A 13,658-nucleotide genomic window follows, 5' to 3' on the forward strand; every position below is an offset into this window, starting at 1 on the left:
TATCTCCAGCTGTGTTGAAATGTAGATGGACATAGTACTTTTACACCATATGCGTTAATGATTGCCTAAAGTAGTCAAGAAATTATGTTGACTCACCAGTAAGACAGTGCACTTGGGACGGAAGGTTGCTTGTCATCCTACGCTCAAATGTGAGTGTACCACTAGTACAGAATGTACACAGGTGATCTGTGAGAAGAGGAGCCAAATTACAGCACATGGAGAAAAGGGAAGTCATGAATGAAAAAATGAATGTGAAGCAAAGGAAAAGGTAAGAAGAGGTCTAATCGGATATACAAAATTTAACTTAGCTAATGCTCTGGGGAAGCTAGACACCTCTGGACATAAGATGAGTCAGAATTGGGTGAGGCAGCTGACAGCCCTTTCCTGGATGACCTCCACCACAAATGGAGGATAGGATAATTAAATCTGTTTCTCTGAATCTGCAAAGAAATGCAACACATTAGATTATTGTACAGTGTCTGAGAGCACATGAAATGACAAGAAATAGAGCTGTATTGTCACTTAAAAGGAGTGCAGTATATCACTTTCCCAAGGCCACTAGGAGCTGGTATGATTGGGTACCCTGCATCGCTCTGCAGATGGGAAAAGTGTGAAGATCTACTTCAGCTGGCACACTTCTGAAAAGTAGCTTATTGTGGTTTCATCTTCATGAGAATAGGGGATATCATTACATACCCACTCGTCAGACATGTACCTCTACTAATGGTGGTGGTGAGTGTATGTATGCTAGTTAATTATTTAATCTGCCTATAGCAGCAGTACCCAAACAGTGGTAAAGGGAGAGAGGGTCTTCCTACATGGTGCTTTCTCCAGCTGCTAAACTGCATTAAAAGACAGCTAAAAATAAATACTTTCAGAGTATTATCTTCAGTTAAGGCAATTGAAGTTGCCACAGGGATTTTATGGAACTGTAACTGGGAATGGAAATGCACAGGAAACACTGTCTTTAAGAAGATGCAACTCACCCTATGAAAATGTTTGAGAACCCCTGCCCTGTGTGTGTTTATTGTAGTAGTTGTGACAGTGCCTGGTATAATTAAAGGGTGATTTTAATTATACAAAAGGCATTGTGGATTGTCCCATGTTTGGTTTTCCTTCCAACTTGTTAATCCTGCAACTTCAGACTGGGCTCTTTCTATCTTGTGCAACCTCATTAGTAAGGTTAAGTTTTTGTCGTGGTTATTTTTAGCAAAAATCAGTCACGGACAGGTCATGTTGAACAAACAAAAATTCACAGAAGCCAGTGACCTGTCTGTGACCTTTACTAAAAACAATGTGGGGGGGGAATGACTGAAGCCCAAGCTGTGGGGAAGAGAGCCTGAGCACCACTATGGAGGGGAAGGGGGTCCAGCAGCTGCTGCAGTGCAGCTGCTGACAGTTCCAGGGCCCCCACTACAGCCCCAGTGGCTCAGCACTCCAGGATCCTCCTGCAACTGACAGTTCTTGCTCCGCTGCCCTGCGTCTGAAGCAGAAAATGTCATAGAAATCTTTGAAAGTCATGGAATCCGTGACCTCTGTGACATAATCTTACCCTTACTCACTAGTAACAAAAATTCTACTGGCCAAATTTGGCCCACATCCTGCAGAGATTTGCACATGGAATGATAAAATCATAGGACTGGAAGAGACTTTGAGACGTCATCTAGTCCAGTCCCCTGCACTCATGGCAGGACTAAGTATTCTCTACCATCCCTGACAGGTGTTTGTCTAACCTGCTCTTAAAAATCTCCAGTGATGGAGATTCCGCAACCTTCCTAACCAATTTAGGGTCAAATTCTGAAGTATTTAAGTCAAAAAATGTCCACTGACTTCACTGGGAGTTTTGTCTGAGTGAACATTAAATGAGCTGGACTTTAATGAAGATTCACAAATCTTATAAATAGGCAATCTCTTTATTGAGGGCTAGTATTCAAAAAGAAGAGAGAAAAAAATCAATCTTAGATTCAATTACTCTAGTAAATGGAAGTTCAAATAGACTCATAATTTTGTCTTCATATCATTTCAAAACATATTGCTATGCATTTTGTTTAATCTGCAGTTTGTGGGAAATGTATAGGATGCCAGTTCAAACGGTTCCCTGAAATTCTTAACAATTTCTCTCCTTTAAAACATACATGAGAAAAACCAAGGGTTCTGTCCAAAGGAAATAATTGACCCCTTTGCATTTAAAATGACCCATCTAATTAATAGTGATGCTCATTAAACTCAGTCTCTACATTAAATTAATGCAGTGTATACAATGGAAAGGCATACTAATGTTACTTCTGTTAAATGTATAATGTAACTCCCCACAGGATTCTAGCAATATATCAGCAATTATAAGTGACCTTTATAATACTTATTAACATCAACCTGTAAGACAAATAGGATAAAAAGAAAATTCCTCAATCTTCGGGGTACTCAGAGTCAGGGTCAAGCACCTGGGTCTGGTCTTCTGAGGTTATTTTAACCTGAAGATGCTGTGCAGACTCTGTCTCCTGTGAATCTAATTTGGAGCTTTCCTGCAATACAGCATTGCTCCTTTTTGACCCAAGCAGCTAGTCAAAGTGCTGGGCCCTGGGGCTGTTCCAGTTGGAAGTAGAAATTGATGGAGTCTGGCATTTTCTTTGATGCGATCTTGTTTATTTACAAGGAATGCACAAAGTCTTCCTCTGAATGCAGGAAGAACAAAAAACAAAAGGAGCAGTTTCTTAGCTTACAGCTCCAAGCCTCTTTATTTAACAGACCCAAAAGCTCTCTCTAGTTTTTTCCAGGGACACATTGGGTTCACAGGGTACTGCTTGGCTTTCTTGTATTTTGCATCTCTCTTCATTCTTGATCCAGATTTTTCTTCTTTAGTTGAGTACCTGGGCTCAGATCCAGGAAGAAATATATCTTCTGGGGTCCTTGATGAAGTTTCTTTCATTTTACTGTGCTCTGGACACTCTCCTTTTCCTTTGTATCTGGAACTATAAAGCTAAATAGTGTCCTGTAGTCAATTCTGATGAATTTTCGAATCCTCTGCTTTATGTACAACTGTTGGAAATTATTTGATGGAAGGTGCTATGTATTGTAAGTGAGATTTGTAGTTGTAGCAGTATTAGAGATGATTGGGAGTTTTCCATCATATTGATTGTTTTGACCAAAAATGCAGTTTCAGCAAAATGGAAATTTTACTTGGTCCTGCCTCAGGGAGAGGGGCTGACTTCTCAAGGTTTCTGTCAGCCCTACATTTCTGCTGAACTAAATTATTTGACATTTCTGATTCAAAGTTTTGTGGAATTTGCATAATGCAAAATTTTGATATTTGATTTTTTTGTCAGAATTCAGGACAAAACCAAACTTCCAAATACACGAATGTCTGGTGAGATGGAAAGTCCAATTTTTGCTCATCTCTAATTATTATTGTAATTAGTACTAGTAGTGCCACCTAGCAGTTAAGGTTGGGGTAAAGACTAGAACTGGCTGCACAAGGAACCTGTGTGGGATAAAACTGGGATGAGGAACCTAGGGAGAAAAAGTGAGACTTTGAGCCAGGGATTGGAAACTTGGACTAGGATCCACAAGGGGGAGATTGAGACTGACAGGGCAAGTAGGCCAAAAGTGGGATGAGAAGCCCATGAGAGTGGAGGCAGAGACTGGGATGAGGAGATGTGGTGTGTGGGATGACTGACCGACTGGGAAGAGGTTAGGGGCAGGTTGAAGAAGACTATGGCAGAAGGGGTTAGGGAACAGGGAGAGAAGGATCTATGCTCATGAAAATATGCTCTCCTACAGGATTTGGAATTGAACCCAAGATTCCTGAGTCTCAACAATCCTGTGCTGTCAGCAAATGTGTGTGAAACCCACTGGCAAAGTGACTGGTCCACATAGAGGATGACAATCTATTACTACTGTCAGTTACTCCTTTAGCTCAAGTGGCAGAGGTCTGGGTAGTGGATCTAAAGGTTCCAAGCCTGCTGTTGATCAATGTTGGTGTCAGTATGATTCCACATGATGGAATCTCTGTTTTTCAAGTTGCTTTTTTAAAAACATAGGAAACTGAATAATGAGTGAAGTAGGAAGACTTAGGGCCACACATTGAGCACTGAGGAGAAAATATTGAATAACTGCTCCTTCAGTGACCGCCATCCATCCTGAGCACTGAATGAGGCATGGGTCATGTGGAAAAAATAATAAACGATCGTGTAATTAAAGACTGTATCATAATGCATTACTACAAAGGGGGCAAAATAAGATTGCACAGGTAGCCTTCATTCTGGCATTTCTTAATGTCTTAATTGATTTTCTAACTTTAACCTTCTTTTAATGTAAACTGTGTGTGTGTGTATATTATTATGTATAGTAGATGCTCAACTCCATTATGGTGTGTGATGGGCAGCACTTGGTGGTGCTGTATAGTGGTTAGGTACTTGGTAGTGAGACTAGCCTCCACCCTCACCTACCCAGTCATGTTGTGTAGGGACTGAGAGCATTTCAGGGACATATAGAAGAGGTATGCAGGGCCCCCCCAGAAACCCCTTATACTTAGACTCAAGTATCCCAGAGAAGGGGGGGTTAAACCCAAAGAGTCTCGTAAATGTAGGCGAGGAGATGGACTGTGGAGAAGGGGGTCCCAGACAACAAAGTGTCCCCTCAGTCTCCCACCTTGACAAGAAGCTGGCAGCAGCCACTCTACAAGGGAGGAGGGAATATTTTGATGAGTTTCTCCTACTTTGTCAAGGAATAACGAGTAGATGAAACCTTGAATCAATCATACAGTCAGATGGCCAAGGTGAATGGGGAAATAGTTGGCCCTCAAAAGGACAGTCTACATCCATGGTTTGAGTTCCACATGGAGCAACTTTACAACCTAGAAAAAGACCAACAGATGGGGGTGGAGTGGGGAGGAGGATTCTGGACACAGTTTCTAGTTCCATGGCCACATTATCACGAAATTGTGTGGTTGGCTCACTAAATGCCTTTTGCAGGAGATCTGCACAAAGAGAAGACCCAGGAGGAAATTATGGCCTGTTTGTACTGGCTAGGAATGTATAAAGCTGTCACTGACTTCTGTGCCTCATACCTGGAAGATATCTAGTTGCTCCCAAGGGAATAATGATGGGGTCTTTAGTCCCCCTCCTGTTGGTGGACACCCCATTTAAGAATATAGGGATGGACCTTCTGTGCCTCTCAAAAAGAGGGGTATAAATAAATCTTGGTAATAATAGATTATGCCAAAAAAGACCCAGAGGCTGTTGCAGTATGCTCAATGAACTCTAAAGCCATTGCTACAGAATTGATGAAGCTCTTTGCCAGGGTAGGGGTGCATGAGAGATCTTAACAGATCAGGAGACCATCACATCATTGGTGATGAAAGAATTGTGCAATTTTCTAAAAATCAAGACCATTTGCACCTCTGTATATCATCCCCAAACAGACTGTCTGGTGGAGTATTTCAACCAGACTTTGAAATGAATGCTACAAAAATTTGTCATTACACACCCTCACCATTGGGACCAACAGCTCTCACTCCTCCTATTTGTGGTGCAGGAGATTCCCCAGTCATCTACTTTGAATTCCTGTGTTTTAAATTTCACAAAAGGCTAAAGGCCTAGTGCATATCCATAAAAGCGAATCTGCTTAATGGCCAGTGTAGACGAGGCCTAAATTAACAAGAAGTGATCTAACTTACAACACCTTGTATATAATTTCTGAATTTGACCTGACAAGTTTCAATTCATTCACATAATTTAATATATTTTTCTGGAAAAGTTTCTTCAAAAACCTTCTCATCCAGTGCGCATATAGCAATAGTGAAATTCTTAAAACATTTGAGTTTTTTAGCTACATAAAAATGACTTCCCAAGAGTTTGGCCCTCCATATGTTGTGAACCCAAAACTCCCACTGAACTTGGGTGAGTGAGATACCTGGATGTGCAAGTAATACAGGATTCCTAAACTAGCATAGCAATAACTTTCATAAAACTCCCCTGAATAATGACTATGCTAAATATTCATTAGCTTGACATATTAAGATTATTTCCCACTTAGTGACTAATGTACATAACTTTCTGTATGAGTTTGGAATATAGTGCATTTAACCAGTCACTCTTAATTTCTGCAAACAATTTAAACAGCTCCATTATCCAAAGTCAGGGAGGATAAGTGTGTCTAAATACCTATCAAAGACACATAGGCTAAAATTGTCAAATGTATCCACTAACTTTGGGTGCTTCAATGTTTAGGAATCTACATTAAGATCCTGTTTGTCAGAGGAGCTGAGCACTTGCACCTCCACTTCTTTTTAGCTTCATTTGGAATTTTACATGTTCAATGTCTCTGGAGATTAAGATCTAGATGTTATATTTGGGTACCAAAAAACTAAGGACCAAAAATTAGTGGACACTTCTGACATAATGTACATCTAGGAGATATGTACTGTTGAGAATTATTCTGATGAATTAAGTAATTAGTATTGATGGTACTAGCTATTTTTAAATTTAATTTTTCACCTAGTCATGACTAAAATGCTTGAAGTTAATCTTTCACAGAAATATGTAACTATTTCTAATACACATTCATATCTTATCTCTAGTTGAACTGGAAACTCTTGTCTTTGGAGTATTAAAAATGCCAATTTGATTTTCCTAAATAGAGTGTATGAAGTACTGTTCTCAAGAGTTATAGGATATATTGAAAGGCATTGCAGGAATGCAGCATTGTCCCTTTTTAAAGACGCTTCTGCAAAGCCATGTATAGTAGCACCAACATCTTTAGGATCTCTTTAGCAAAACATGGTTAAATAGCCCTCTCCTGGACCGTACAAATATGTTAAATCCATTATGCCCTTAAGGAATAATATGCACTTGTTATCCCAAATGGAGTTACCCAGACACTTCAATTTGAACACATTGGATTAGATAAAACAAGTGTATTATCTTCGAAGAGATAGATTTTGAGTGAGTACAAGTAATGAGGCATAAAAGTCAGAAATGCTTAAAAGAAAAATAAAGATAAAATGCCTACTGATGCCCAATTTAACAAACTACATTAGATTCAAAGCAAAGTTTTTTCACCACATGCTTTCAGCAGCCTTACTGACCAAACTCGCTAGGTCAAGACTCCTACCCCAGAGTCCATAGTCTGCTTCCTCTGTCTGTTCAAGTGCAGTGAATAAATTGGGCAGAGAGACAGAGAGAGAGGGTGGTGCCTTGGGGTGTTTGTCCCTACTTTTTATAGTTTCAGTCCTCCGCTTGAAAAGAAAGAGATTATGTGGAAGGACATTCCCTGCTGTTTTTTTCCACCTGTTTGAACTTCCTTTATTTTACACCCTTTCTTGATTTCTCTGTTTACTGCTTAAACTGCAAAGTAAGGCAAGCACACATTCCTTAGTTTAGGACAGATCTGTTTGCCAACTTCTGTTTGGGCAAAGCTGTGGGGTTTGGAGCATGCGTTAATAACACCATACAGGAGAATCTTATAACTTCACATACAATGTTGCCATGTGTATTTTACCAGGACAATACTGTCCAGCAAACTAAGAGTGTTCAAATGTGACCTTACAAGGCATACTTTGTACAAAGATTATTACAATAATGTTTAGGGTTTGAATACAGGGATGTATTGCATCACTACTGTTTTGTAAGTTGGTTTACATCACAGTAATGCCCTACACTGATCAGGGAAATTATTAGAACCTCTGTGGTTCATTACAGAGGTACTAACACAGTTTCTCTGGCCAGTGTAGACATAGCATAATTGATTTAACTCTTGATAGTAGCAACACTGGGAGTGCTGATATAAACTAGCTCCTGGCATTTTAACCACTGTGTTGTCTAACTGCACACTGCATATCTACATGACACCATGGAAAAATGACTGGAAGCCTATTTAAACTAAATTTCCCATGAGTGCAGCTACACTGGGGTAGCAATGGCAGGAAATTTTAAGAAAAAATGTCTGGTATAGGTAATGGCCAAGAATGACGTTTATAAGACCTTTACATGAAATTATCAACCAGAGTGGAGCTTCCTAGAAGCATCTCTCTGGCATACTACTGACTGTTTTATTGTACTGAGGCATTATCTCCTGGCTATTCAAATGATGGTGACAAAACACATTCTGCTAATCAACATACTGTGCTGACTACTGACGTTCATTTGAATTTCACAGAACTAAAGGGTTATTAAGGGACAAAAACTCCTGTTACATATCAGACTATAAAGATATCAGGATGGAAGTTGAAGATATTTTAAATTTACAAAATAAAGTTGTGTTCTAGAAAGCAGAATATAGAAATGCTCCATTCCCCATCCAAAAAAATATATTGTTTTTTCTAATAGGGTACTCAAAATGCAAACAACAGCAGTACTGGTTCATTTGGGCTGAATTGCAACAGTTAGAGATGGGAAATACCTGTTAGAACAGGGAGTCCACACCACTGCAAGTTTAGGGTTTACTTCCCTGATAAAGGATATGTCAGATATTGCATTTCATCATAAGCAAAAGGTTGAGAGGATTAAGAGGGCATGTCTTCACTTGGAACAATTCATAGAAACTTTTTGTAAATATGATGTTTTCATTGCTCTTACTTCTGGTTGAAATCCACATGCTATAATCTTTCACTTTTGCTGTACTCAGATCACTGGAGGGCAAAGGCCTTTCTAACCTGACTGTGCTGCTTCTTTGATTAAGTGATTAAGTCAGCAGACTCCTGCACATCTACTTTATGAGTTCAGAGCTTTATATTAGCTATTGTATAAACTGCCTGCCAATGCTATTTTTTTCCAGCATTGAAGTGTAATTCTGCAAGCAGTTTGGCTGGACCCAAAGAAGTCCCCAGTGGAATGTTAAACAAGCTGCCAACTTCCCAAATTACAGTAAGAAGAAACTGAGCTGAAGTGAGAAATCATACGAAGTAGTTATTGATGTACAGTTCCCGTTGTTTTTAATTTTAAATTGTTCTAAACATTAAAAATTTAACACTGAAAGCTTGTACAACTCTTACTGTATTGGAAAAATCACTTTTTAAACTTTTGTTTTTAATTAAGCTAATCCAGTTCACGGCTGAATAAATCCAATCAATTTTTAATTCCTATTTTTTCATAATATGGTAGAAAAGAACCACAAAACAAGACACCCAAATAGTATGTGGTCATCAATACATGGCTTTCCCATACCATAAGCTTATAGCTTGTTTTCCATTCCTTTAATGTCCACATAATATAAAATTACAAGTAAAGTAGAAAAATATGGCTACCATAAGAAACTAAATTTCTTAATCCTGCAAAATGCTGAATATTATATTCCCATTGACTTCAGTGGGAGTGGAGGATGTTCAGTATCACTCATCATCATTTTTAAAAGTGCATAAAACAATTATTAGCCATTGACAACCACCCTCCTAGTAAATAGAATCTCATGAAGTAGGAGCATCAGCAGTTCCTCTCTTATTAGGAATATGACAGCAATGTACAGCAATGGTCAAAAAGGGCTTACAAAAGTGTTACCGTATTATTTTGGTCCATCATTGTTTGATTGTAAAAGGGATTTTACAACATGTGGCAATGCATACTCATGTAACTAATATCAGGATTAAGCTCTAAATTGGAATAAGTAAAGCATTTGTTTTGAGAAAAGATAGTTTAAAAATGTTATATTTTGGCTGAAGGACTCACACCATCTTTAAGGAATCTTTAAAGAAGATTTTTCAAATTGGTGCCAACTTTTAAACAAAGAAAAAAACTAAGATATAAACAAGCTACTCTGACAGTATGTATCCATAGTCCCCTCACTATAATTATTGGAGCACTGAGTATGTGCTTAGCACTATGGAGTACTGTATTCTCAGACATGAATTATCTTTACCAATTACTGCATTTAAGATATTGTTTTAAAAAGAGCTTTATTTTTTGAAGCCCAGCTTCTCTATTAGCTTAATTCTGTAGCAAAAACGTAATTCTCTGTTTATGCATTAGTCTCTTGCCATGGAAATGATTTTGATAATGTGTATGGAATAGTAAGACTTCATATGAATAAGTTGATAGGAAAAGATGGGATATGAGGAGAAATTTTTCATTTTGAGGAAAATATCTTTGTCTGATGCCAAGATAAACTTTTTTAAAAAGCGGGAAGTTGAGGGTAAATGGTGCAAGGGCCCAGGAGAAGCCCTCCAAAGACCTGCAGTCAGCTGTGGTGGGTCTGAGAGGGTACAGGTGGTCTGTGACTTACTTTAGCACTGTTTCCATTGATAGAGTCAGCGTGATAAGCATTTGGTCAGCCTCTGAATCTCTTTCTAGTAATATCAGGTTTCTCTTTTTTGTCATTTTGGTTTATTTTTTGCAGTTCCCTAAAATGGTAGCTACTATGTAGCCCTTATGCCCAAGGCACCTCTTCTATGGGTTCCATGACTACTTGCCTAGATGCTACTTACAGGACAGTGGTGGTTGTCAGATGGGCTTTTGAAATACATTCTTGGGCCCTAAGACATGCTAGTTATATTGCATTTATTACTAGGGCAATGTAGACTTGACTAATATCTCAGAACTAGTTTAGTCACAAGTCAGTCCTTATTGTGACATTTCAGATAATATTTCTAAAGTTTCCCAGCTGTCTGCTTTACTCACAATGTAGTTTTTGACAGTGTTTAGTGGCTAGGGCCACCATGAATAATTCTTTTGTGAATCACAGGCATTTGTGATGTAACAGCTGGACTCTGATTCCATTGCAAACTCCACAATGTGTTCTGCCCTTGTAAGAGTTTTTTATAGACTTTAATAAAACCACTACAAAAGAGCTATCTAATTCTAAGCACTGTTTCCATTAATAGAGCCAGCTTGATAAACGTTTGGTCAGCCTCTGAATCTCTTCCTAGTAATATCAGGTTTCTCTTATTTGTCATTTTGGTTTCAACTGGGTGCAACACACTAGTTTTTGAGTAACTGAAGGAATTATTTTTGAGGCTCGCACTCTGCCTCTTTCTCCATATGCTCCAGAGCAAACACCACTTAAGGCCTTTAAGGCCATAGACTTGAGTAGGAGGACCACATGCTTGTACCACCACTGAATTTGGTCGGGAGGCTGAATAATCTCCCTGCCCTTTTATATCTTATGCCAGTCAACAGCCTTGTTGGAAGGCAGTAGGCACTTGGCTAGCACTGCTCCTTTTGTTGAGCCCAAATGTCTTCAGATGTCTGGGATTGTGCAGAACTCAGAGTCAGTCATTCCCTGGACTGAACTCAAGGTCCTTGCTCATAAATATTCAAGTTTCTCACCTCCCTATTTTCTTTCTCACACCTTCCCTAGTCTAGTGCAGAAAAGTGTGGGCCTTTTCCATGCAATTATTTTTGTCCCTCAGACTCACAGAACCTGGTGGGCTGGCTTCTGTTTTACGCTAATGCAAAGAAACATGGGGCTTCATGGATGTGCTTCAGTTTTCAATCCTATGACCATGAGAGCAGATGTTTGTTTGTTTTTTTTTTTGCTCCTAAGTCAGACCAGTGTCAATTCTTTAGTGTCTCACTGATCCAGGTTTTCTGACCTAATGAATTCAGTGGTGGAGCCTTCCTGAACTTAGATTTGCTATATCAAGGCCAGGTACCCTTTTGATCCATCTCTAAAGTCATATTTGAGCCTTGTGGTTTACCAACTGAGGAACCAATTCTTGAGGGAGGGCTTCAACTTAGAAGTTTGTGTCTGTTGTGCAACAGCAGCAAATACACTTGTTCAACATATCCTTTTAGGTTTTTAAAACCTGGCCTTTCCTTTTATAGCTAAAAATATGTTTAAGGGCTCTGTGGTTACAGAAACTCAGATTCAGAACTACTGTATTTCCCCCAAATAGTATCTTTTGTCATCTTCTACAATTTATGTGGCCTGCCAGCTGGAATCCTACATTTATACCACGGTAGCTTCTCATGTTCCTAGTAGCCTTTTTAGTAACTGCTATTCCCTCCAGGTAGAATTATTTTCATTCACCTCCTGTTTTCATCTTCAACTTTTCAGACTTTCATGTTAACCTAAATAGAAATTACCTACCTTTTCCTCAGATTCTATACTCTCTCTGCATAGGATGGTTGATGCAGGAAATGTAAAACATGTACATTTTGTGACTTGTAGAAGACTTTTTTAGGGACATGTAATTATTACTATCTTTTGTATGATGGTATCTCCTAGAAGGCCCAACAGAGATTGGACCCCCATCATGTGAGGTACTGTGCAAACACATAAAAAGAGACAGTCCCTGCCCTGAAGAATTCACAATATAAATAAATAAGACAGACAAAGGCTGGAAGGCAGACAGTGCACAGAGAAGTGAAATTACTTCCTCCAGGTCACATGGCAGGTCAGGGAAGAGATAGAATAGAACTTGATTATTCTGAGTCCCAATCCACTGCCCTTGCCACTAGATCATGATGCCTCTCAAATAAGATGTAAAAATAAGGTAAAACATATTTGTATGCTCTCAGATACATAAAGATAAGAGAACATCCTAGAAAACATTGTCATATTGTCTCATTAATCACAAAACCCAGATGTATAAAGAAGCAACGAGCTTTCTTTTAGAGATCATCTACTTAGTATATTGGCATGTTCTGAAGAGAGAGTGATGAGACACTGATAATAGGTATTTGTAGAACCGTCAGTTGGATGAAGTGCTCTTATGGTTCGTCCACTCTCATCTGGATTGGTCTTCATTCTCTGAGGCAGACAATGGCAAATGACTACTACAAACTGCCATTTAAATCCACTTCCATCTTACAACACTGCACCTGCCAATTATAAGAAATTATTTCCTTTGTAGGATGAGATAATAAGTACGATGATTGTATTTACTAATGTAATTAACTTAATTACTGATCAGTTTACTTCTTTTATTTAGCCATAACATAGCTGAATGTAAGCACTTTTGAAAAGGGAGCTGTGAAAGTGTCCCTGGAAAAAGCTTTTCAAAATGGTCCTTCTTATATAAATATTTATAGATGTAGGCATGACGGCTAGTGAATTTTTCTTTTTGGTGGGCCAATTTCATTTAAACATAGCAAGAGTTGTAACTTGTTCTGTGTTTGACATCCTCATCCACTTGTGCACTAGCTGCCCTACCAAAGTATTGACACACCTATCTAACAAATTTTATTACTGTCACTCTCATCCTTTTGTCTCATTACTTTTTAAAATCCATTTGGGGTGTCTTGTCTTTAAATTTAGATTGTAAGCTGTTTGGAGCAGGAATCTGTCTCTATAGCACTTAGCTCAATGGCGCTCTGATCTTGATTGTCATTTATAAATGATACTGTAAAACAAATCTATAATAACAATTAGGGCTGTTGATTAATCACAGTTAACTTACGTGATTAAATCAAAAAAACTAATCATGATTAAAAAAATTAATCATGATTAATCGCAGTTTTAATTGCACTGTTAAACAATACCATACCAATTGAAATGTATTACATATTTGCATGTTTTTCTACATTTTCATATATATTGTATTCTGTATTGTAATAGAATAGTCCAGCATACTCAGGACCTGACCAGTGCTGAACCATAGAATTTGCTGAACCACAGGAGGTCAATGCAGAGTGCAGAGTGCCAGCGGGTGGGAAGTAGGGGTGTGAGGGGTGCTGCAGCACCACCAGGCTTTGAGCTCAGCGTGGCTCCCCACCCAGGGGCCCCAC

Source organism: Dermochelys coriacea, chromosome 5 (genome assembly GCF_009764565.3).
Source record: "Dermochelys coriacea isolate rDerCor1 chromosome 5, rDerCor1.pri.v4, whole genome shotgun sequence".
Classification (NCBI taxonomy): domain Eukaryota; kingdom Metazoa; phylum Chordata; order Testudines; family Dermochelyidae; genus Dermochelys; species Dermochelys coriacea.